We start from the raw sequence: 26,951 nt of genomic DNA, 5'->3' as shown, positions 1-26,951 counted from the left end.
CGTCCCCGTGATTTGAAGTTCGGTCTTTCTTTAATTTTATTTGATGGTAATTGTCACAACCCTAGTTTTACTTTGCTTGCCAAGCATTCATGCATGCATATTTAAATTCTTTTGAATTTGAAATGGGGAAGTGATCAAGCCTTAGGAACCAAAATTTTGTGAAATATGCAATATAAAAACTGCTTCAAATAGTTCTAGGAAAATGTTCCAACTATTCTGTGGACATATCGGGATGAGGTAAATTTGCCAACCAATATTTTAAAAACACAGAAACATTTTATGTTGGAATTTTGAATTAATCAAACAATTATTTGCAATTGAATTATATTTGCTATATATAAAATATAGTTTCATAAATTCTGAAACTATTATGTGGCATTGAACATTTATATTTATGCCACGTTAAAATATTATCAGGATTTTATAAAATGATTTGAATTTATTTTCAAATCCAAACAAATGTCAGAAAAAGAAATAAAAGAAACAAAAGAAAACAGGAGAAGAAGACTTACCTGGCGCTCACCTAGCAGGCCCAGCCCATGAGCGGCCACCCGTGTCGTCTTCCTCCTCTTGCCAAAAGGCAGAGGAGAAGCAGAGGACGGCGCTCGCTGTGTGGCAGCCACCTCCACTCTGCCTGCCTGCCTCCCCAAGCTAGCGCTACGATGGGGATGAGACCTCAGAGTCGTCTCGATCTCTTCCTCCTCTCAATTCCTCCCCTCGGTTCTCTCCTCTGCTCTCCTCTCCTCTCCTGCCATTAACGAGCTCTGCTCGAGCTCGCCACCGACGCCTCTCCGGCCACAGCGAAGCCCCCCGAGCAGCCCATCGACTCCGCCTCCCCGAGCAGTTTCTCCACTTCACCGGAATCGACCCGGAGGCCCCTGTAGCGTCGCCAGCGTGACCATTTCCTCCTCCGACCACTAAAGACCGCCACCGTCGATTCGGCCTGCCCCGAGCTCCCCTTCCGTCGTCGTTGCTCGCATCAGCTCCGAAGTGAGCTGCAGAGCATTTCCCCCTTCTTTCCCTTCTCTCTCGTGCCCCCTAGCCATGCCCCGTAAAGGCCAAACTCCGGCCGCCGCGCGCCTCGTCGCTGGCGCCTCTATCGGCGCCCCTGCAACCAGCTGTTGCCCCTGCTAGATCGGGCGCTTCGCCAGCATCCTGTAGCCGCAAACCCCATTCAATTCCGTGCCCTGTAGCGTGATTTCGGTCAACTCCGGCGAGCCTCCGCCGTGGCTTTGGTTGCCGGCGACCACCCTCCGGTGGGGGTCGACATGGCCGACCATTAGGGCCTAACCCCCTCCCTAGAGCCACTAACCAGACTGCCCCATGCGTGGGTCAAACCCCAATTGGGGCGGGTCAGCGCTGGTTTAGCCCTGGGTCACTAACCAGTGGGCCCCACTGGCCAGGTTTGACATGTCCAAGCTGGTTGACCTACTGACGCAGGGATGACATCGGCATAACGCATTAATTCATTTCTGGTTCTAAATAATACCAGAAAAATAGCAAAACTTCAAAAATTCATAGGAAATAAAATATAAGTATCATGGAAATAATTTATATATGAAAAATTATCAGAAAAATTTAAGGAATCCAATGGTACCATTTTCATGCATGTTTGAACAATTTAAACTTGCTGAATAGGACAATTACATAATAGGCATATAAATGCTTATATTTAGAGTTAAAATTGATCTATATTGATCAAATAAATCCCAATTAACTTGTGATCACTTGCATTAAATAAAACCAGGATCATGTTAATATGCCATGCTCATGCATCATGGTGAAGCATTTGTCGAGCATAATTTGTTCTGTGTTGATCTTGTTGATAGACCTTGCGAGATGTAGTAATCACCGACATCGGAAAAGAGCTGAGTTCTTCTGATCAACATGCAAGCAAACCCCCTTGAGGATTCCGATACAATCCCACTCTCTCGCTCTTGCTCTCATTTCAGTGCATTAGGACATAAAGATTCAACTGCCACTTTTGTTTCGGTAGATGAACCCACTCCTTTGCATGACATGTCTTTGTCACAGTAAATAGCTAAACCAAGCAACCTAGCATACCTGGTAGATGCTTGAACCATGTTGTGCCATTACCCTGATAAGCTTGCTATGCTTAGAGTTGAGCTGGTCTGATCATCTGGATGATGAATTGGAATGATCATGTCCTACCGATGGGAGTAAAGTGTGTGAAGCTGTTTTGCTACACGTAGCAATGAGAGGCCATGTAGGAGTACATGGTGGGTTGTCTTGTTGATGCCACACATAGGACCTGAGATCTTGTGTTAGTGTTCCAAGATTAGAAACTACCGCACATTGGGTTCCAGTAACTCGACCCCTCTCGACCTATTAACTACTTTGTTCTCAGTCCAGGAGTCGAAGTAGTTCAAAACATTCATAGGTTGTGGCACGGCCCGCTAAGTGGATGAACGGTCCAATCAGGACCGGCTTGGGGCTGTGCTCACATTTTTTGAGGCCATATTAGAAACCTCAGCCGAACTTCCATTATGGGTTCGAAATCAGATAGGCGACTGCCTTGGGCATGAGTCATTGTAGGTTAACGTCCGTGGCCGACTCCCTCGCTGGGCTTCCGCTTGAAGGTTGCCGAGGTGCTTGTTTTTATGTGCACTTGGCGATAACTAGCGGGAGCATGTGTGACGAAGTACACCCCTGCAGGGTAATTATCTATTCAAATAGTCGCGTCCTTGGATATGGACTACTTAGATACTTACATGGTTCATAGATAACTTTAACGGATACTTTAAAATGGTCTAGATAAGTGTGAGTGCTATGGATGGCCTTCTCGTAGGATGACGAGAGAGGATCCATGGTGGTGTACTGATGTGGTGGATATGTGGACTCGTGTGCGCTCTCTCGTAGGGAGACGAGAGAGGTATAAAACATTGTTGTAGTTTAGGTTAGCCAAAGGTCAAAGCTGTCTTTTCTGCAGTAAACCCCACAACCCCGTTCTTTGATACATGATGCATATCTAGTTAGTTCTGATGTAAGTCTTGCTGAGTACGTTCGTACTCACTGTTGCTTATTTTCATATTTTCAGAGATAGACGTTGTTCTCTCTACGTTTTCCTGTTAACGTTAACATCGATGGAATAGCTTGGGAACCCAGATAGTGGTCTGGCTCCTATGGTAGGGTCGTTGTAGCTTTTCAGGCTCTTCCAACAGCTTTTAATAGATGTCTGTACCCAAACATGTAACTTCCGCTTGATGCTTGTATGCTCTGAATGTTGGGTCATGTGACCCCTCTGTTTGTAACATTATACTATGTTGGCTCTTCGGAGCCTATTAAATAAATGATGAGTCGTTGAGTTATGTTGTGATGCCATTATTGTATCTACACATATCATGCGTATTGTGTGTATGTTTGAAATGCATTGGTATGTGTGGGATTCAACACCTAGTTGTGTGCTTTTAGTAGTGCTTTTTACAGGAAAATGCCTCTTTGTGTTCCATTGAGCCTTGGTAGCTTGCTACTGCTTCGGACACATTGATTGACCGGGATGTATCATTCTCTGTTGTTGTGTCTGTCCCCTCGGGGAATTGTCACGTGGTGTAAGGGAGTCTATTTAGCTTGCTACGACTCGTCTACACACGATGGTGACCGACACCTGCTTTGCTGGGTTATGTATGACTATCCATGTACAGATGTGCCACTTGGGTTTATAACTAGCCATGTTGACCCGGGTTCTCTGACATATAATTGCTAGCGACATAGTCATATACGTGAGCCAAAAGGCGCAAACGGTCCCGGCCAAGGTAAGGTGGCAGCCGTGGTGATTACCGTGCGCAAGGCCACAAAGTGATATGATGTGTTACAAGCTAGAATTGTATGGCTTAGGATCGGGGTCCCGACAGCGTTGGTATCAGAGCTTGACTATGTGTAGGATTACCAAGCCAAACCGGTCGATGTTGAGTCTAGTAACACTATAGTTATATAAGGGAATTGATTGTGGAAAGGAGACGTAGATTCTTTTTACTCCTTTCCTCAAGTCACACTATTCTGAGTCACCCTCTTATCTTCTACGGGGATTAAGTACTAGGCTTTTTACCTATCTTCCAGGATGACGTGTTACTAAGCCATGGACTTATAGGGTGGTTGTGTGTGTCAATACAGTTTCCATCGGAATTGTGAGAATGATGCCTATGTTCTTGCTGCACCTTGAACCCAAGATGTTGAGTTGCTTTGTTGCCCAAATCTTTTGCAGGTTGCCTCATATTTCATGCCGGTACAGCCGTTATGCTGTTCGATTTTCCCTAGGATCGTGGTGTTTTAGTGTTCTTCCTTGTTTCTGAACCCTGGTTGTTTCCTTCAAGATGTCGCGAGTAATCCTGAATTCTGTTGGTCGTGGTCTGAACCATGGAGATGGTAGGGATGAAGAAGGTCCTCTCGATCCTTCTTTGATGACAGAGGTTATGTTAGAAATTGAGAGGAACAAGCGTATCATTGATAACCCACAAGTATAGGGGATCGCAACAGTTTTCGAGGGTAGAGTATTCAACCCAAATTAGTTGATTCGACACAAGGGGAATCCAAAGAATATTCTCGAGTATTAGCAATTGAGTTGTCAATTCAACCACACCTGAAAGACTTAGTATCTGCAGCAAAGTTTCAGTAACAGAGTAGTGTGATAGCAATGGTAGCAATGGTAACAGTAGCAGTAGTGACAACAGTAGCGGTAACAGTAGCAGCAGTGACAGCAGTAGAGGCAAAGTAACGTAGCAAGGACTAGTAGGAAAAACTCGTAGGCATTGGATCGGTGAGGGATAATTATGTTGGATGACATTCATCATGTAACAGTTATAACATGGGGAGATATGTAACTAGCTCTAGTTCGTCAATGTAATGTAGGCATGCATTCCGTATATAGTCATATGTGCTTATGAAAAGAACTTGCATGACATGTATTGTCCATCCCTCCCGTGGCAGCGGGGTCCTAATGGAAACTATGGGATATTAAGGTTCTCCTTTTAATAGAGAACCAGAACAAAGCATTAGCACTTAGTGAATACATGAACTCCTCATACTATGGTCATCTCCGGGAGTGGTTCCGGCTATTGTCACTCCGGGGTTGTCGGGTCATAACACATAGTAGGTGACTACAACTTGCAAGATAGGATCAAGAGATCTGAAATCATGGCACTCGGGCCCTAGTGACAAGCATTAAGCATGGGAAAGTAGTAGCAACATCAATCTGAGAACATAGTGGATACTAGGGATCAATCCCCATCAAAACTAACTCGATTACATTATAGATCTCAACCAACCCATCACCGTCGAGCAAGCCTATGATGAGATTACTCATGAACGATGAAGAGCATCATGGAATTGGCGATGAAGGAAGGATGGTGATGACGACGGTGACGATCTCCCCTCTCCAGAGCCCAGAACGGACTCCAGATATGCCCTCCAGAGGAAGAATAGGTGGTGGCGGCGCCTCCGTATCGTAAAACGTGATGAACTCTTCTCCTTGATTTTTTTCTGGGCGAAAGGGACTAAATAGAGCTGGGGTTGGAGGCGGCGGAGCCCCGAGGGCCCCACAAGCCTGCTAGGCACGGCCAGGGAGCCGCGCCTCCTGGGCTTGTGGGCTCGTCACTCCACGTCTCTGGTTGATTCTTGTGCCAGTATTTTTTATATATTCCATAAAAAATCCTCGTAAATTTCCAGGTCACTCCGAGAACTTTTATTTTTGCGCAAAAACAACACCATTGCAATTTTGTTGAAAACAATGTTAGTCCGGGTTAATTCCATTCAAATCATGCAAATTAGAGTCCAAAACAAGGGCAAAAAAGTTTGGAAAAGTAGGTACGATGGAGACGTATCAACTCCCCCAAGCTTAAAGCCTTGCTTGCCCTCAAGCAATTGAGTTGACAAACTGAAAGAGACAAAATAAAAACATTTACGAACTCTGTTTGATCTTGTTGCTGTAATTATGTCTAACTCATATTCAGATTTTCAGCAAGATCATAAGCTAACCACAGAAGCAATGACATTTAGGTCTCAAGATGTACTCATATCAATGGCATAATCAACTAGCGAGCAATAATAATAAGTTTCAAACGTCAACACTTCAATCAAAACAATCATGAAGCAATATGAATAGATGGTATCCCGCTAGCTCTTTGTGAGACCGCAAAACATAAATTCAGAGCACCTTCAATGACCAAGGTCTGACTGAACATTGTAATTCATGGCAAAGAAGATACAGTCACAGTCATACTCAATAACAATTAAAAGCAAAGCATAAAAATGACGGGGGTGCTCTCTAATTGGTGCTTCTTGGAAAGAAGAGGATGACTCAACAGAAACATAGATAGATAGACCCTTCGTAGAGGGAAGCATTGATTTGCAGAGGTGCTAGAGCTCAAGCTATGAAGACAGAGATAAATAATTTTGGGTGGCATGTTTTCATTGTCAACGTAACGACCAAGAGTTTTCACCATCTTCCATGCTACACATGCTATAGGTGGTTGCCAAACAGAAAAGTAAAGTTTTGAATTCCCCACCACCGATCAATCACACTCCACGACTAGCCAAATACTCGGGTGCCGTCCATACCAACAACAATCCAGGGGGAGTTTTGTTTGCAATTATCTTTTCGATTTGAGCATGGAACTGGGCATTCCAATTACCGACCCCTTTCTCGTGAGCGATAGTGAATAAACACGTATCGAGGATAACACGCCTAGCATGGAAGATACCGATCACCCCTTGTCACCACATGAGCGGTTCGGGCATGGAAAACAGATTATTACTTGAAGGTTTAGAGAGTGGCACATGCAAATTTAGGTAGGTATCGCATATAGGTAGGTATGGTGGACTCATATGGAACAACTTTGGGTTTATGGAAGTGGATGCACAAGCAGTATCCCCGCTTAGTACAAGTGAAGGCTAGCAAAAGACTGGGAAGCGACCAACTAGAGAGCGACAAGAGTCATCAATATGCATTGAAATTGACCAACATTGAGTGCAACCATGAATAGGACATAAATCACCATAAACATGAATATCATAGAGGCTATGTTGATTCTGTTTCAACTACATGCGTGAACATGTGCCAAATCAAGCCAGTTGAATCATTCAAAGGAGGATACCATCCTATCATACTACATCATAATCATCTTGAAATTCATGTTGGCATCCAAGACAAACCATTATAAGCTCCTAGCTAATTAAGCATGGCATCAGAAACTATGATCTCTAAGTTGTCATTGCAAACATGTTTCTCTCATAACAAAGTTGAATTAGGAACGATGAGCTAGTCATATTTACAAAAACAAAATAGATCGAGTCCATACCAGCTTTTCCAGGCTCAGTCACTTCATCATATATCGTTATTATTGCCTTTCACTTGCACGACCGAATGATGTGAATCATAATGAGAGTGTTCGTGCATTGGACTAAGCTGGAATCTGCAAGCAAACACAAAGGAGAAGACAAAGTAATATGGCTCTTTGACAGATAAACAGATATGCATGCGAGAGCCACTAAACATTGTAACCATGGTCTTCTACCTTGACCCAAAGAAAAAGAAAACTATTTACACGGGAAAGCTCCCAACAAGCAAAAGAAGAAGGGGAAATCTTTTTGGGTTTTCTCAAACTAAAAAAACACACGAGAAGAAAGCGAGAAAAATAAATAAACTAGCATGGATGATACAGTGGCAAGGTATGAACACCGACTAACAAAGTGAAAGTGTGAGCAAGAATATAAAGTCGGTGAGAAACATGTACTCCCCCAAGCTTAGGCTTTTGGCCTAAGTTGGTCTACTCCCATGGCTGGTCCGGGCGGTATCCAAAATCATAATGGGGGTTGTACGGGAGCGCGACAGCTACTGCCTGAATAGCAGCCTCACGGAGGCGAGCAACCTTTGCCTCCCTCTCATACTCCTATGCCTCTCCTCTGGTTATGTAATATCTCCATTTTACCTGAAAGTCAAAGAAGGCAGGAGCAGGAAGGGTAATATGGAAAACACCATGTCGGTTAAATATTAACCGATATAGGAGAGATTCATTATCCCTCTCACGGAACTTATAACGTGTCATAGCGGTGTGATGAAGGAAAGCTGTATGGAGCGGGGGATCTCCTTCGCGGGTAGGAACTCCAAGAAAATTTGCTATGTGAGTGGCATAGATCCCACCAAAGAAATCCCCTTCACTAGCATTATTATTTAGCCTCCTTAAGAATACTAAGGTCAGGTGTGTAGAGGTGACAATGCTCAATCTTGCCGTTAATGCATCTACCTATGAAGATGGCAAAGTAATGCAAGGTAGTAAAATGAATGCTCCCCATGGTATCCTGCGTAATATCTCTAGTTTCTCCGACAGTTATACTTGAGAAAAAATCTCTAACCGAAGACTTAGGAGGATCATTGAGACTACCCCAATCAGGTATCTTGCAAATTCTATTGAAATCCTCTAAATCCATGGTATACGATTTGTCGTAGAGATCAAACAGTATGGATGTGTCACGGCCAGCTGAAAATTTGAATCAACGAACAAAAGAGGCACTGAGAGAAGTATATTGTTCACATTTATTGGAGATGAATTCTTCAAGTCCGACGTTGTGAACAAGTTTATCAAACTCGTCTTGGAAACCTGCATCAATCATGAATTCATCAGAAGGCCATTCACATGGTTGTACCTGTGCTTTCCTCGGTTGGTAAGGATCGGGCTCCCGAATCGCGAGACGGGGACCCCTCTTGCTTGAAGAACCACCATGATAGTTTTTCCTGAACATCATCCTTTTCCGAAATTTTTAGTGACTCAAAGGAAAAGTGAACAACGCTCAACGAAACTCATAGCAACTACTCCTACAAGTGCCTAGAGGCCATATCATGCATCAAAACTACTTGGGACCAGCTAAAATTAACATCCAAAGCTCAAGAACAGGGTTACCAAGGCAGCGATAATACGCAACGAATAAGGCACTAGAGCAAATACTAATTGGACCAATGAAGGAGTCACATACCAAGGAACAATTACCCCAAAACAGTTTGGTGAATGGGGCTTTGCACAAGGAGATCGAAAAACATAGCAAGAAGAGCAAGAACACGGGTTTGAGCTGTAGAATGAATTTTTCTGGAGGTAGGAGAAGGAGATGGGAGCTGGAATAAGTGGAGGCGGGCCATGTGGGGCCCACAAGCCTGGTAGGCGCGGCCAGGGGGGTGCCCGCGTCTCCTGGGCTTGTGGCCCACTGTTGCATCCCCCTGACTAGCTCTTTGTCTCAGAATTTTTAAAAAATTCCAGAAAAAATCATACTTGATTTTCAGGGCATTTGGAGAACTTTTATTTTCGGGACACTTTTCTACGGGACGCAAGAAGGAGAAAACAGGAAAAACTAAAGCTAAATCTATCATTTTTCTTCTAAACAACCGAAGGTAAAAGTTCGAAACAAAGGGTTGTGACTCCTAGGTTCATCCATCTCATGGTCATCAAAAGAAATCCGTCAATGAGGTTGATCAAGTCTCCTTGACAAACTTTTTTCGAATCGCATAAAACCGGAGGATTTTCGAATAGTCACTAGGATACCTCAATGGGGATGTGCATATCCACAACAAGCAAATCATACTTCATCTTAACAGTAGGTATAGGGCATTCAAAGCTCCCAATAAGAATCAATGAAGTTTTTTCAATAGCATTGATGCAATGTACTCGATATTGTTTCTTCGGAAAGTGCACCGTATGCTCATTACCATTGATATGGAAAGTGACATTGCCTTTGTTGCAATCAATAACAGCCCCTGCAGTGTTTAAAAAGGTTCTTCCAAGGATGACCGCCATAGCATCATCCTTGGGAATATCCAGAATAACAAAGTCCGTTAAGATAGTAATGTTAACAACCACAACAGGCACATCCTCGCAAATGCCGATAGGGAAAGCAGTTGATTTGTCGTCCATTTGCAAAGACATTTCAGTGGGTGTCAACTTATCCAAATCAAGTCTACGATAAAGAGAGAGGGGCATAACACTAACACCAGCTCCAAGGTCGCATAAAGCAGTTCTAACATAGTTTCCTTTAATGGAGCAAGGTATAGTGGGCACTCCGGGATCACCAAGTTTCTTAGGAGTTCCACCCTTGAAGGTGTAATTAGCGAGCATGGTGGAAATCTCAACCTCAGGTATCCTCCTCTTATTAGTCACAATATCCTTCATGTACTTAGCACAAGGAGACATTTTGAGCATATCTGTCAAACGCATTTACATAAAGACTAGTCTAATCATTTCAACAAATCGCTCAAAATCCTCATCATCCTTTTTCTTGGATGGTTTGGGAGGAAAGGAGATGGGTTTCTAAACCCATGGTTCCCTTTCCTTACCATGCTTTCTAGCAATGAAGTCATTCTTATCGTATCTCCTATTCTTAGGTTGTGGGTTATCAAGATCAACTGGTTCAATCTCCACATCCTTATCATTGGTAAGTTGAGCATCAACATGAATACCACTATCGATATTATCACTAGGCTCGTGTTCATCACCAGATTGTGTTTCGGCATCATAAACGGAGATATCATTTGGATTCTCAGGTGTAACAACATCACGGTTGCTAGCATGCAAGTTCCTATCATCTTTCTTTTTATTCCTATTACTAAGATGACTAGGTGCCTCAGTGCTAACTCGTTGAGAATCTTGTTCAATTATCTTAGGATGACCCTGAGGATACAAAGGTTCCTCGGTCATTCTACCACCTCTAGTGACGACTCTAACAGAATTGTCATTCAACTCATTGATCAAGTCATTTTGAGCCTTAAGTACTTTTTCTACCTGAGTGGTGACTATAGAGGCATGTTTACTCAAAAGCATAAGGTCATTGACATTTCTATCCACACAAGCACTTAAATGACTAAGCATACGAGCATTCTGTTCCAATTGTCTGCTAACATAATCATTGAAACTTTGTTGTTTGGCAACAAAGTTATCAAATTCATCTAAGCATAAGCTAGCAGGTTTATCAAAAGGAATATCACTCTCATGGAATCTACGAAGAGAATTTACCTCTACTACCTGTGTAGGGTTATCAAGACCATGGATCTCTTCGATACGTGGTAGATTTTTGACATCTTCAGATTTAATGCCTTTCTCTTTCATAGATTTCTTAGCTTCTTGCATATCTTCAGGACTGACGAATAGAATACCTCTTTTCTTCGGAGTTGGCTTCGGAGGTGGTTCGGGAATAGTCCAAGCATTCTCATTGCACAAGATATTATTCAATAGAATCTCAGCTTGTTCCACAGTTCGTTCCGTGAAAACACAACTAGCACAACTATCTACGTGGTCCCTAGAAGCATCGGTTAGTCCATTATTGAAGATATCAAGCATTTCATTCTTCTCAAGAGGGTGATCAGGCAAAGCATTCAGCAGCTGGACAAGCCTCCACCAAGCTTGTGGGGGACTCTCTTCTTCAACTTGCACAAAGTTATATATATCCTGCAAGGCAGCTTGTTTCTTATGGGCAGGAAAATATTTCTCAAAGAAGTAGTAGATCATATCCTGGGGACTACACACACAACCAGGAGCAAGAGAAGTGAACCAAGTCTTAGCATCATCCTTTAGTGAGAAAGGAAACAACTTAAGGATATAGTGCTGGCGGATCTTTTCCTCACTCATGAATAGGGTGGCTATATCATGCAGCTTAGTAAGATGTGCTACAACCGTTTCAGACTCATAACCATGAAAAGGATCAGATTCAACCAGAGTGATTAACTCAGGATCGGCAGAGAATACATAATCCTTATCGGTCACAAAGATAGGCGAAGTAGCAAACTTCGGGTCGTATTTCATTCTAGCGTTCATATATTTTTCTTTCCACTTGCGCAGTAATTTTTCAAGATCGTAGCTATCCTTACAAGCAAGAAAGTCCACAGCTATCTCTCCCTCCATAACATAACCCTCAGGTATATCAGGCAGTTCATATCTAGGAGAGCTAGTTCTAACAGGTGAAATAGCAGGTTCTACTTCAATAATCTCAGCAGTTTCAGAAGTATCATCACATTCAGCAGCAACTCTAGCAATTTGTGCATCAAGGAATGCACCTAGTGGCAAAGCAGTATCAAGCAAAGCATCATCACAAGCATCATGGATAGCAGAAGTACCATCATCAAGTAGAGGCGACATATCAAAATTTCTAGCACGAGGTGGTGTCGCAAACTTACTCATAACTGAAGGTGAATCAAGTGCAGAGCTAGATGGTAGATCCTTACCTGTCCTCATAGTTAAGGGCAAGACTTTAGTTTTTGGATTTCTCGGATTCCTCATAGTGATCAACAGACGTAAATCCCAAGTGACTCAAAGAATAGAGCTAGGCCTCCCCAGCAACGGCGCCACAACATAGTCTTGATATCCCACAAGTATAGGGGATCGCAACAGTTTTGGAGGGTAGAATATTCAACCCAAATTTGTTGATTCGACACAAGGGGAAGCCAAAGAATATTCTTGAGTATTAGCAGTTGAGTTGTCAATTCAACCACACCTGAAAGACTTAGTATGTGCAGCAAAGTTTCAGTAACAGAGTAGTGTGATAGCAATGGTAGCAACGGTAACAGTAGCAGCAGTGATAGCAGTAGCGATAACCGTAGCAGCAGTGAGAGCAGTGGCGGCAAAGTAAAGTAGCAAGGACCAGTAAGAAAAACTCGTAGGCATTGGATCGGTGATGGATAATTATGCCGGATGACATTCATCATGTAACAGTTATAACATGGGGAGATATGTAACTAGCTCAAGTCCGTCAATGTAATGTAGGCATGCATTCTGTATATAGTCATACGTGCTTATGAAAAGAACTTGCATGACACCTATTGTCCATCGCTCCCATGGCAGCGGGGTCCTAATGGAAACTACGGGATATTAAGGTTCTCCTTTTAATAGAGAACCGGAACAAAGCATTATCACTTAGTGAATACATGAACTCCTCATACTATGGTCATCTCCGGGAGTGGTTCCGGCTATTGTCACTCCGGGGTTGCCGGGTCATAACACATACTAGGTAACTACAACTTGCAAGATAGGATCAAGAACACACATATATTGACGAGAACATAATAGGTTCAGATCTGAAATCATGGCACTCGGGCCCTAGTGTCAAGCATTAAGCATGGCAAAGTAGTAGCAACATCAATCTGAGAACATAGTGGATACTAGGGATCAATCCCCATCAAAACTACCTCGATTACATGATAGATATCATCCAACCCATCATCGTCTAGCAAGCCTACGATGAGATTACTCAAGAACGGTGAAGAGCATCATGGAATTGGCGATGAAGGAAGGTTGGTGATGACGACGGTGACGATCTCCCCTCTCCGGAGCCCAGAACGGACTCCAGATCTGCCCTCCAGAGGAAGAATAGGTGGTGGTGGCGCCTCCGTGTTGTAAAATGCGATGAACTCTTCTCCTTGATTTTTTTCTGGGCGAAAGGGAATAAATAGAGATGGAGTTGGAGGCGGCGGAGCCCCGAGGGCCCCACAAGCCTGCTAGGCGCGGCCAGGGGGGCGCCTCCTCGGCTTGTGGGCTCCTCGCTCCACGTCTCCGGTTGATTCTTGCGCCCGTATTTTTTATATATTCCACAAAAAATCCTCGTAAATTTCCAGGTCATTTCGAGAACTTTTATTTGTGCGCAAAAATAACACCATGGCAATTGTGCTGAAAACAACGTTAGTCCGGGTTAGTTCCATTCAAATCATGCAAATTAGAGTCCAAAACAAGGGAAAAGGAGTTTGGAAAAGTAGATACGATGGAGACGTATCAATCACCAACCGTCTATTGGACCACACTGAGTAGAATACAACTCATCAGTGCAATGAGCTAGTATCCATCAGAGACTTCATCAAATTGAATGCGCCCACCTTCCATCAATCCAATGAGCCACTAGATGCAGATGATTGGCTCCGAAGTATCAACAACAAGTTGCGTTATGGAAACGTGGTTGAAGGATACAAGGTTACTTATGCCACATGTCACCTTGAAGGTTCTGCTAGCCTATGGTGGGAGAACTTTGAGGCCATGCGTCCTGCGGGCCAAGTTATTTCATGGAAGGAGTTCTGTGAAGCTTTTCGTGAGCATCATATTCCGCAGGCCCTGATAGATCGGAAGCAACAGGAGTTTTGCAATTTGTCTCAAGACAAGATGGATGTGGTTGTTTATAGTTGTGAGTTTAGACGCCTTGCGCGTTATGCACCAGAAAAAGTATCCATAGATGCCAAGAAGCAAGCTAGATTTAGGAAAGGTCTTAACCCAAAGCTTCGCCATGATCTCAGTCTACATGAGTTCATCAGTTTTGAGGTTCTTGTAAACAAAGCCATCCAAGCAGAAACAAGCAGAATGACCTACGAGGAATCTTGCAAGCACAGCCGTGATGTTGGATCATCTTCAATTTCTATGTCTCAGAAGCACAGGATATGGATCCCGAATGCAGATCTTCCTCCGAGATATGTATCGAGGCCATCCTATGTGGCGCCTCGTTTGCCGATGCCAAGTGTTCCGAAGAACAATCTCATCAACCAAGTGCTCAACCCAGATCCACGTCCTATTTATGGAGCATGCTTCAAGTGTAGCCGGCCAGGACACTATTCAAGGGATTGTCCTCTGTGTGGTTATGTTCCACCCCCATCGGAATGGGTGTTGTTTGTTGCAAGCCGCCAACAAAGAAGCTTAATGAAAGGTTAGTTGCTCTAACTCGTGGATGTGTGCACCATGTATCTGCAAAATAAGCTCAAGATGATGACGATGTCGTGGTTAACACGGTTCTTGTCAATTCTCATCCAGCTTTAGTCCTATTTGAGTCAGGAGCATTCCACTCCTTCATCTCTGAATGTTATGCCTCCTTGCATAACATTGCTTTCGAAGATATGCCCATCCCATTAGTAATTCAGGCTCCAGGTTCCAAATGGCAAACTAATGCAGTAAGCCATGGGAACCAAATCCTTGTCGATGGTTTAGTATTCCTTGCTTCTCTGATAGCCCTCAAGACTTCAGATATCAATATCATTTTGGGGATGGAGTGGATGACAGCTCATCATGCCAAAATTGATTGTTTCTTTAGGATTGTTCAGCTTACTCATCCTTCTGGCCAGATAGTCAATGTCTCGTTTGGTATTTGAAAACGCCAGATATATGCCCTCAATGCCAATCCACTTCCAGACCTTGAAAACATCCCGGTAGTCCGTGACTTCTCGGATGTCTTTCCAGAGGAACTGCCAGGTGTTCCACCTGACAGAGAAGTAGATTTTGTCATAGATCTTGTTCCACGAACCGCTCCAATTGCTAGAAGACCCTATAAGATGTCTCCCCAAGAATTAGTTGAGCTTAAGATCCGACTCGATGAATCTTTGAAGAAAGGTTTCATCCGTCCAAGTTCTTCTCCTTGGGCTTGTCCCGTCCTCTTTGTCAAGAAGAAGGATGGTACAGATCGGATGGTTGTAGATTATCGACCGGTTAATCTGGTTACGATAAAGAACAAATATCCGCTCCCCAGGATCAACGATCTGTATGATCAACTCGCTGGATCTGCAGTCTTTTCCAAGATGGATTTGAGATTAGGTTATCATCAAATCAAAATTAGGAATGGGGACATTCCTAAGACGACATTTGTCACTCGTTATGGCCAATACGAGTACACCGTCATGTCCTTCGGTCTAACCAATGCCCCAGCCACCTTCTCTCGTTTAATGAATTCAATCTTCATGGAGTACTTGGACAAATTCGTCGTGGTTTACCTCGATGATATCCTGATTTACTCGAAGAACAAAGAAGAACATGCTGAGCATCTTAAGCTAGTATTGATGAAACTTTGAGAGCATCGCCTTTACGCCAAATTCTCTAAATGTGAATTCTGGTTGCCAGAGGTGACCTATCTAGGCCACGTAATTTCTGCGAAGGGTATTGGTGTCAATCCCAAGAGAGTTCAGGCCATTCTTGATTGGACTCCACCTGAATCAGTGAAGGAAGTTAGGAGTTTCCTTGGCTTAGCGAGCTATTGTCGCCGTTTCGTTGAGAACTTCTCCAAACTTGCCAAACCTTTAACTGAACTCCTCAAGAAAGATAAGAAGTTCGAGTGGACCCCACAGTGTCAGGAAAGTTTTCAGGAGTTGAAAAGATGACTAACTACTGCCCCGGTACTTGTGCCCCTAGATTTCACAAAGGACTTTATTATCTACCGTGCTGCCTCTCGTCAAGGACTTGGATGCATTCTTATGCAAGATCGTCATGTGATTTCCTACGCATCTTGACAGTTGCGTCCACATGAGGAGAATTATCCAACACATGATCTGGAACTTGCCGTTGTAGTTTATGCACTGTTAACCTCGCGACATTACCTTCTGGGTAATCGTTGCGAAATATACACTAATCACCAGAGTCTCAAGTATATATTCACCCAACCGGATTTGAATCTCGGGCAAAGACGTTGGGTTGAGTTGATCATGGACTATGACTTAGGAATATCTTACACCCCACGCAAAGCCAATGTCATGGTTGATGCACTAAGTCGTAAATCCTATTGTAACAACCTCATGTTGCTACAAAGTCAATCACTTCTCCATGAGGAATTTCGTAAGCTTAATCTTCGCATTGTTCCTCAAGGATTCCTTTCCACCTTGGTGGCGAAACCGACTCTTGAGGATCAGATCATAGAAGCTCAGAAACATGATACGGGAATTTCCCAGATCAAGAGCAACGTTGCCAAAGGAGTTGCTGGTCGTTTCTTGGTAAATGATAAATGTGTTGTATTCTTTGAGAATCGTTTAGTGGTTCCCAAGAAGCATCAACTTCGAGAATTGGTCCTCAAGGAAGCTCATGAATCTCCTCTCATGATTCATCCCGGTAGTACTAAGATGTATGAGCACCTACGCGAGAGGTTCTGGTGGACCCGGATGAAGAGAGAAATAGCTCAATTTATTGCTAACTGTGACGTTTGTCATCGCGTTAAGGCATAGCATCAAAGGCCTGCTGGCACCCTTCAGCCCTTGGCTATTCCCGAGTGGAAATGGGACAAGGTCGGTATGGATTTCATCACCGGATTTCCAAAGACTAAGAAAGGGAATGATGCCATCTTCATGGTCATCGATCGTCTTTCCAAAGTCGCTCATTTCCTTCTAGTTCGAGAGAGTATAGCTGCTAGTCAGTTAGCAGACCTATATATTTCTCGAATAGTTTCTCTTCATGGTGTTCCTTTGGAAATCAATTCAGACCGTGGAAGTCTTTTCACCTCTCGATTTTGGGAAAGTTTCCAAAATGCTATGGGAACTCATCTCTCCTTTAGCACTGCTTATCACCCTCGTCAAGTGGTCAAGTAGAAAGAGTCAATCAAATTCTCGAGGATATGCTCAGAGCTTGTGTTATCTCATTCGGAATGAACTGGGAGAAATGTCTTCCATTCGGCGAGTTTGCTTATAACAACAGTTCCAGTATAGTCCGGGCAAACCTCCTTTCGAAGTTCTGTATGGACGAAGATGTCAAACGCCATTAAACTCGTCAGAAACCGGTGAAAGACAATTCTTTGGACCGAATATGATCGAGGATGCAGAAGAGCAAGTTCGCATCGTGAGAATTTAAAAACTGCCCAATCTCGTCAAAAGAGCCAATATGATCGCCGTCATAAAGAAGTAAGTTTTGAAGTTGACGAGAAGGCTTACCTTCGGGTTTCACCTCTCATGGGTACCCATCGTTTCGGTATCAAAGGCAAATTGGCTCCTCGTTACATTGGTCCTTTCCGCATTCTTGCGAAACGAGGAGAAGTTGCCTACCGATTGGAAATCCCCCCCACATCTTTCCAAAGTTCATGATGTGTTCCACGTTTCTCAACTCACGCGTTGTTCAAGGATCCTATCCGCAAAGTGGACCACGAAACGCTTGATCTCCAAGATGCCCTTTCATATCAAGAATATCCTATTCGTATTCTTGATGAAACCGAGCGCATAACTCGACATCGCAACATCAAGTTTCTCAAGGTTCAATGGCCTCATCATTCCGAGGATGAAGCAACCTGGGAGCGCGAAGATCGTCTTCGGCTTGAGTACCCCGATCTCTTCTCGACTATGCCTGAATATCGGGACAAGATTCTTGTTTAGTGGGGGTGAGTTGTCACAGCCCTAGTTTTACTTTGCTTGCCAAGCATTCATGCATGCATATTTAAATTCTTTTGAATTTGAAATGGGGAAGTGATCAAGCCTCAGGAACCAAAATTTTGTGAAATATGCAATATAAAAACTGCTTCAAATAGTTCTAGGAAAATGTTCCAACTATTTTCTGGAAATATTGGGATGAGGTAAATTTGCCAACCAATATTTTGAAAACACAAAAACATTTTATATTGGACATTTGAGTTAATCGAACAACTATTTGCAATGGAATTATATTTGCTATATATAAAATATAGTTTCATAAATTCTGAAACTATTATGTGGCATTGGACATTTATATTTATGCCACATAAAAATATTATCAGGATTTTATAAAATGATTGGAATTTATTTTAAAATCCAAACAAATGTGAGAAAAAGAAATAAAAGAAACAAAATAAAACAGGAGAAGAAGACTTACCTGGCGCTCACCTAGCAGGCCCAGCCCACCAGCGGCCACCCCTGTCGTCTTCCTCCTCTTGCCAGAAGGCACAGGAGAAGCACGAGACGACGCTTGTCGTGTGGCAGCCACCTCCACTCTGCTGCCTGCCTCCCCAAGCCAGCGCGACGATGGGGATGAGACCCCCAAAGTTGTCCTGATCTCCTCCTCCTCTCCATTCCCCCTCGCTTCTATCCTGCTCTCCTCTCCTCTCCCGCCATTAACGAGCTCTACTCGAGATCGCTACCGAGGCCTCTCCGGCTACAGCAAAGCCCCCCGAGCAGCCCATAGACTCCGCCTCCCCGAGAAGCTTCTCCACGCCACCGGAATCGAGCCGGAGGCCCCTGTAATGTCGTCGTCGTCGCCGTTTCCTCCTCTGACCACCGAAGACCGCCGCCGTCGATTCGGCCTGCCCCGGGCTCCCCTTACGTCACCGTTGCTCCCATCAGCTCCGCAGTGAGCTGCAGAGCATTTCCCCCTTCTTTCTCTTCTCTCCCGTGCCCCCTAGCCATGCCCCGTCGAGGCCGAACTCCAGGCGCCGCGCGCGTCGTCGCCCGCGCCTCTACCTGCGCCCCCGCGACCAGATGTTGCCCCCGCTAGATCGGACGCTTCGCCAGCATCCCGTAGCCGCAAACCCCGTTCGATTCCGTGCCCTCTAGCATGATTCCGGCCAACTCCAGCAAGCCTCCGCCATGGCTTTCGTTGCCGGCGACCACCCTCCGGTGGGGGTCGACATGGCCGACCATTATGGCCTAATCCCCTCCCAGAGCCACCGACCAGAGGGCCCCACGCGTCGGTCAAACCCCAATTGGGGCGGTTCAGCGCGGGTTTAGCCCTAGGTCACTGACTAGTGGGCCCCACTGGTCAGGTTTGACCTGTCCCGACTGGTTGACCTCCTGACGCAGGGATGACATGAGCGTGACGCATTAATTCATTTGTGATTTTAAATAATTCCAGAAAAACAGCAAAATTTCAAAAAATCATAGGAAATAAAATATAAGTCTGATGAAAATAATTTATATATGAAAAATTATCAGAAAATGCAAGGAATCCAATGGTACCATTTCATGCATGTTTGAACAATTTAAACTTGCATCATGTTAACTTGTGATCACTTGCATTAAATAAAACCAGCATCATGTTATCATGCCATGCTCATGCATCATGGTGAAGCACTTGCATTAAATAAAACCAGCATCATGTTAACATGCCATGCTCATGCATCATGGTGAAGCATTTGTCGTGCTTAATTTGTTCTCTATTGATCTTGTTGATAGACCTTGCGAGATGTAGTTATCACCGACATTGGAGAACAGCTGAGTTCTTTTGATCAACAGGCAAGCAAACCCCCTTGAGCATTCCGATACAATCCCACTCTCTCACTCTTGCTCTCGTTTCAATGCATTAGGACATAAAGATTCAATTGCTACTTATGTTTCGGTAGATGAACCCACTCCTTTGCATGACATGTCTTTGTCATAGTAAATAGCTAAACCAAGCAACCTAGCATACCTGGTAGATGCTTGAGCCATGTTGTGCCATTACCCTGATGTGCTTGCTATGCTTAGAGTTGAGCTGGTCTAATCATCTGGATGATGAATTGGAATGATCATGTCCTACCGATGGGAGTTAAGTGTGTGAACCTGTTTTGGTAAAGGTATCGATGAGAGGCCATGTAGGAGTACATGGTGGGTTGTCTCGTTGATATCGCACTTAGGACCTGAGATCTTGTGTTAGTGTTCCAAGATTAGAAACTACCGCACATTGGGTCCCGGTAACTCGACCCCTCTCGGCCTATTAACTACTTTGTTCTCATTCCAGGAGTCGCAGTAGTTTGAAACGTTCATAGGTTGTGGCACGGCCTGCTAAGTGGATGAACGGTCCAATTGGGACCGGCTTGGGGCCCTGATCACATCGTTTGAGGTCATATTGGAAACCTCGGCCGGACTTCCATTATGGGTTCCAACTCAGATAGGCGACTGCCTTGGGCATGAGTCATTGTAGGTTAACGTCCGTGGCCGACTCCCTCGCTGGGCTTCGGCTTGAAGGTTGCCGAGGTGCTTGTTTTTATGTGCACTTAGCGATAAGTGGCGGGAGTATGTGTGACGAAGTACACCCCTGCAGGGTAATTATCTATTCGAATAGCCACGTCCCCGGATATGGACTGCTTGGATACTTACATGATTCATAGATAACTTTAACAGACACTTGAAAATGGTCCAGATAAGTGTGAGTGCTATGGATGGCCTTCTCGTAGGATGACGAGAGAGGATCCATGTTGGTGTATTGATGTGGTGGATATGTGGACTCGTGTGCGCTCTCTCGTAGGGAGACGAGAGAGCTATACAACATTGTTGTAGTTTAGGTTAGCCAAAGGTCAAAGCTGGCTTTTGTGCAGTAAACCCCACAACCCCATTCATTGATACATGATGCATATGTAGTTAGTTCAGATGTAAGTTTTGGTGAGTACATTCGTACTCACTATTGCTTATTTTCATTTTTTCAGAGATAGACGTTGTTCTCTCTACGTTTTTCTGTTAACGTTAACATCGATGGAATAACTTGGGAACCCAGATAGTGGTCCGGCTCCTATGGTAGGGTCATTGTAGCTTTTCAGGCTCTTCCAGCCGCTTTTAATAGATGTCTGTACCCAGACATGTAACTTCCGCTTGATGCTTGTATGCTCTGAATGTTGGGTCATGTGACCCCTCTGTTTGTAACATTATACTTTGTTGGCTCTTCCGAGCCTATTAAATAAATGATGAGTCGTAGAGTTATGTTGTGATGCCATTGTTGTATCAACACATATCATGCATATTGTGTGTATGTTTGAAATGCATTGATATGTGTGGGATTTTACATCTAGTTGTGTGCCTTTAGTAGTTCTCTTTACATGGAAATGCCTCTTTGTGTTTCCACGGAGCCTTGGTAGCTTGCTACTGCTCCGGACACATTGATTGACCGGCATGTATCCTTCTCTGCTGTTGTGTCTGTCCCCTCGGGTAAATGTCACGTGGTGTAATGGAGTCCATGTAGCTTGCTACGACTCGTCTACACACGTTGTTGACCGACACCTGCTTTGCTGGGTTATGTATGCCTGTCCCTGTACAGATGTGCCACTTGGGCTTATAACTATCCATGTCGACCCGGGTTCTCTGACATATAATTTTTGGCGACATAGTCATATACGCGAGCCAAAAGGCGCAAACGGTCCCGACCAAGGTAATGTGGCAGTCGTGGTGATTACCGTGCGTGAGGCCATAGAGTGATATGATGTGTTGCAAGCTGGAATTGTATGGCTTAGGATCGGGGTCCCGACAGTAATGATGAGTTGGATTTGTTTTTGTGAATGTAGGAATCTGAGAACACATAGTGATTTAACCTTAACATGCTAGATGGTTACATGCATTTTCATTCTATTCAATTAAATATAGCCACGATTATAGGAATATTATCTTTCTACAAGCATGTTTGCTTGTAGATACAAATACGATTCTCACCACCTTTCATCCTAATTTGTAATGCATATACTTGACTAATGTCGGGTCTTGCACAACCAACTTTCCACTTTTATCACAAAGGTGAGAAGACTAGCTAAGTGGTCGGTCTCGACGTGAAGAAACTTGAAGCTGCCATGCATGGAAAGTCTCTACAAGTAAGATTTTATTTTCATCTTTTTGCTTAATCTTGATGCTGCCATAGAGGGAAAGTCTCATGTTTCAATGATTTTGCCTGCTACAAACTAAACAAGAATTTACAAGCATGGTCAAGATAACCAGAATCATGTAGGCTTGTAGATGAACTAGCTGCCGGAAGGCACACGTGATGTTTACCGAAGGATTTAGAGGCATGTGTACTTTTTGTGATTAATAACAACACCATATGTTGGTCTTGACCAAGTTTGCTCTTTTTGCTTAGTTTTGTAGTTGTAAGAGCTGCCAATCTTTTTTACTTATTACACATGAAAAAGTTGCATACTTATAAATTAAATATAGTTCGAAACTATTAATTGTTAGGGATGAACACCAAACTATTTTAGAGGAAAAATCTGTAACATCTCGCCACCTTTTGTATGGACTCGTGACACCTATTTCAATTGGTCGTCTTTCAACCGTTGCAAATTCTTTAAGTATGCTTGCGAAAACCACATGACCAATACTGTTTGTGACAATTATATGAATCTTGGAGATGATAGTTCTTGTATATTATTGATTTCACAAGCGTCGATGACTACAATGAGGAGCCCAATATCAGCAGAGTCAAAACCGAGGAGCACGGAGGAGGGCAGCCAGCTTGGAAACGGACTTCATCGAGAGAAAGGAAATTATTCACCCTTATTTTGTAAATAGTAATTATCCTCAATAGGTTTTATCATGAAGTCGGAAATAATATATCCAATTCATATGCAATGAATACATAAGAAATATATAAATACTAATGACGGCCATGTTTCTTTCTTATGTCATGCACTCTATGCCGAGTTATCTACTTAGAGTTTCAGTTTGCTACAAAATTCTTGTGCTACTAAAATATGTAACGTGAAACCCGCTCCCATATGCTCTCATTGTATAATAGTGTAACTAGGCATAGAACCAGAACCATTCCATGTGTTATATTTATAACTGATTACTACTTATTTTGTCTAGTATTGTATATGTAATAAACAGAGCACAAAGAATGATATTTTCTCTGTTAGCATATTTAGTTCTTAAGTAGCAAAGCTAGAGATTATACATACTTTTGTTTTGCTTTGGATTTTAATTAACTTCAAACTCACGGAGAAGTTAGGCTCTCGGTTATTTTAGCCTAACCGTAATTCTCTACTTAGTTGAGGGAGTCTTGCACCTTGTTAATATGCATACAAATATGGTACATTTTTTTACTTAATTAGATTGTTGTTTCATGTAGGCGAAAAATTACCCCACGGGTGTTTAGAATAGGAAAGGGTCAACTTACCTTAATGGTATGACATCATAAGTATTCCACTTGCAAGAATATGGAAGGGTATATAGCAAGGCAATTCTTGTTTGAGGGGAATAATGAAAAACAAATCAGAAAAAGATGATAAATGATGAAAGAACAGATATTTTTCGCTCAAGGGTGGGGATGTAAGTAATATGTGGCACGGATAAGCAAAAACATCTTGGTCGCCATATATAAAAGAAATGATGGAAAATGGAATAAACATGTTGGTTGGAAGACACTTTCATAAAACATAAAACCCATCTAATTAGTTTTTCTCTCAATCTTTTATTTGTTGTATTTCATTCTGTTCCTGATCTCCACTTGATGCATGACGATGTATGTGAACACTCACATCCATCCATTCACCTTATATCGTAATTAACATGAACAAATGAAGGTGAGGTGGGATGCAGGAGCAGGGACAACTTCAAGATGGGTAGCACTATACAGTCTCCAAGCAGTAAATGTTGTCGCTTCTTAGATTTGATATGTGTCATAGTCTATTTGTTCATTCCGATTTATAGCCTTGTATATGTTCACCTCGGCTACCATATTTTCATAATGTAATGTCGTCTAGTGTATTTGAATGTTGCCAGTTTATGTGAGAAAAACAACCAGTGAGCTTATGTCAAAAGAAACATGACATCTTTTTGATTATCTTAGGGGTCACTATATTCATAAAGAAAGTAATACAATTAAGTGTTTAAAAGAATGCGTCATAACTCTATAGAAAAAATGTCATCTTCTACCAGGTAACTAAGTGATTATGGTAAAAATTACATTCTTTGGGCAGTCTCCAAGTCTACAAGGTATGAGCGTTGAGATATTAGGATGTATGTGTTGGGGAACGTCGCATGGGAAACAAAAATTTTCCTACGCGCACGAAGACCTATCATGGTGATGTTCATCTACGAGATGGGATGAGTGATCTACGTACCCTTGTAGATCGTACAGTAGAAGCGTTAGTGAACGCGGTTGATGTAGTGGAACGTCCTCACGTCCCTCGAACCGCCCCGCGAACAATCCCGCGATCAGTCCCACGATCCAGTACCGAATGGACGGCACCTCCGCGTTCAGCACACGTACAGCTCGACGATGATCTCGGCCTTCTTGATCCAGCAAGAGAGACGGAGAGGTAGAAGAGTTCTCCGGCAGCGTGACGGCACTCCGGAGGTTGGTGATGACCTTGTCTCAGCAGGGCTCCGCCCGAGCTCCGCAGAAACGCGATCTAGAGGAAAAAACGTGGAGGTATGTGGTCGGGCTGCCGTGGAAAAGTCGTCTCAAATCAGCCCTAAAACCTCCGTATATATAGGTGGGAGGGAGGGGACCTTGCCTTGGGGCTCAAGGAGCCCCAAGGGGGTCGGCCGAGTCCAAGGGGGGAGGACTCCCCCCCCCCAAACCGAGTTGGACTTGGTTTGGTGGGAGGGAGTCCCCCTTCCTTCCCACCTCCTCCCTTTTTTTCTTTTCTCTTGATTTTTTCTTCTTGGCGCATAGAGCCCTTTTGGGCTGTCCCACCAGCCCACTAAGGGCTGGTGTGCCACCCTCAAGGCCTATGGGCTTCCCCGGGGTGGGTTGCCCCCCCCCCCCCGGTGAACTCCCGGAACCCATTCGTCATTCTCGGTACATTCCCGGTAACTCCGAAAACCTTCCGGTAATCAAATGAGGTCATCCTATATATCAATCTTCGTTTCTGGACTATTCCGGAAACCCTTGTGATGTCCGTGATCTCATCCCGGACTCCGAACAACATTCGGTAACCAACCATATAACTCAAATACGCATAAAACAACGTCGAACCTTAAGTGTGCAGACCCTGCGGGTTCGAGAACTATGTAGACATGACCCGAGAGACTCCTCGGTCAATATCCAATAGCGGGACCTGGATGCCCATATTGGATCCTACATATTCTACGAAGATCTTATCGTTTGAACCTCAGTGCCAAGGATTCATATAATCCCGTATGTCATTCCCTTTGTCCTTCGGTATGTTACTTGCCCGAGATTCGATCGTCAGTATCCGTATACCTATTTCAATCTCGTTTACCGGCAAGTCTCTTTACTCGTTCCGTAATACAAGATCCCGCAACTTACACTAAGTTACATTGCTTGCAAGGCTTGTGTGTGATGTTGTATTACCGAGTGGGCCCCGAGATACCTCTCCGTTCACACGGAGTGACAAATCCCAGTCTTGATCCATACTAACTCAACTAACACCTTCGGAGATACCTGTAGAGCATCTTTATAGTCACCCAGTTACGTTGCGACGATTGATACACACAAAGCATTCCTCTGGTGTCAGTGAGTTATATGATCTCATGGTCATAGGAATAAATACTTGACACGCAGAAAACAGTAGCAACAAAATGACACGATCAACATGCTACGTCTATTAGTTTGGGTCTAGTCCATCACGTGATTCTCCTAATGACGTGATCCAGTTATCAAGCAACAACAGCTTGTTCATAATCAGAAGACACTGACTATCTTTGATCAACTGGCTAGCCAACTAGAGGCTTGCTAGGGACGGTGTTTTGTCTATGTATCCACACATGTAAATGAGTCTTCATTCAATACAATTATAGCATGGATAATAAACGATTATCTTGATACATGAATTATAATAATAACTATATTTATTATTGCCTCTAGGGCATAATTCCAACAGTCTCCCACTTGCACTAGAGTCAGTAATCTAGCCCTCACATCACCATGTGAATTACATTGTAATAAATCTAACACCCATACAGTTCTGGTGTTGATCATGTTTTGGCCGTGGAAGAGGTTTAGTCAGCGGGTCTGCTACATTCAGATCCGTGTGCACTTTGCATATATTCACGTCCTCTCCCTCGACGTAGTCGCGGATGAGGTTGAAGCGTCGTTTGATGTGTCTGGTCTTCTTGTGAAACCGCGGTTCCTTTGCTAAGGCAATGGCACCAGTGTTGTCACAGAACAAGGTTATTGGATTCAGTGCTCTTGGCACCACTCCAAGATCCGTCATGAACTGCTTCATTCAGACACCCTCCTTAGCCGCCTCTGAGGAAGCCATGTACTCCGCTTCACATGTAGAATCTGCTACGACGCTTTGCTTGGAACTGCACCAGCTTACTGCACCCCCATTAAGAATAAATACGTATCCGGTTTGCGACTTAGAGTCGTCCGGATCTGTGTCAAAGCTTGCATCGACATAACCTTTTACGGCGAGCTCTTCATCACCTCCATACACGAGAAACATCTCCTTAGTCCTTTTCAGGTACTTCAGGATATTCTTGACCGCTGTCCAGTGATCCACTCCTGGATTACTCTGGAACCTACCTGCCATACTTATGGCCAGGCTAACATCCGGTCTAGTGCACAGCATTGCATACATGATAGAACCTATGGCTGAAGCATAGGGGACGGAGCGCATATGCTCTCTATCTT

This window comes from Hordeum vulgare, chromosome 3H (genome assembly GCF_904849725.1).
Source record: "Hordeum vulgare subsp. vulgare chromosome 3H, MorexV3_pseudomolecules_assembly, whole genome shotgun sequence".
Classification (NCBI taxonomy): Eukaryota; Viridiplantae; Streptophyta; class Magnoliopsida; order Poales; family Poaceae; genus Hordeum; species Hordeum vulgare.
This window is presented reverse-complemented; position numbering follows the sequence as displayed.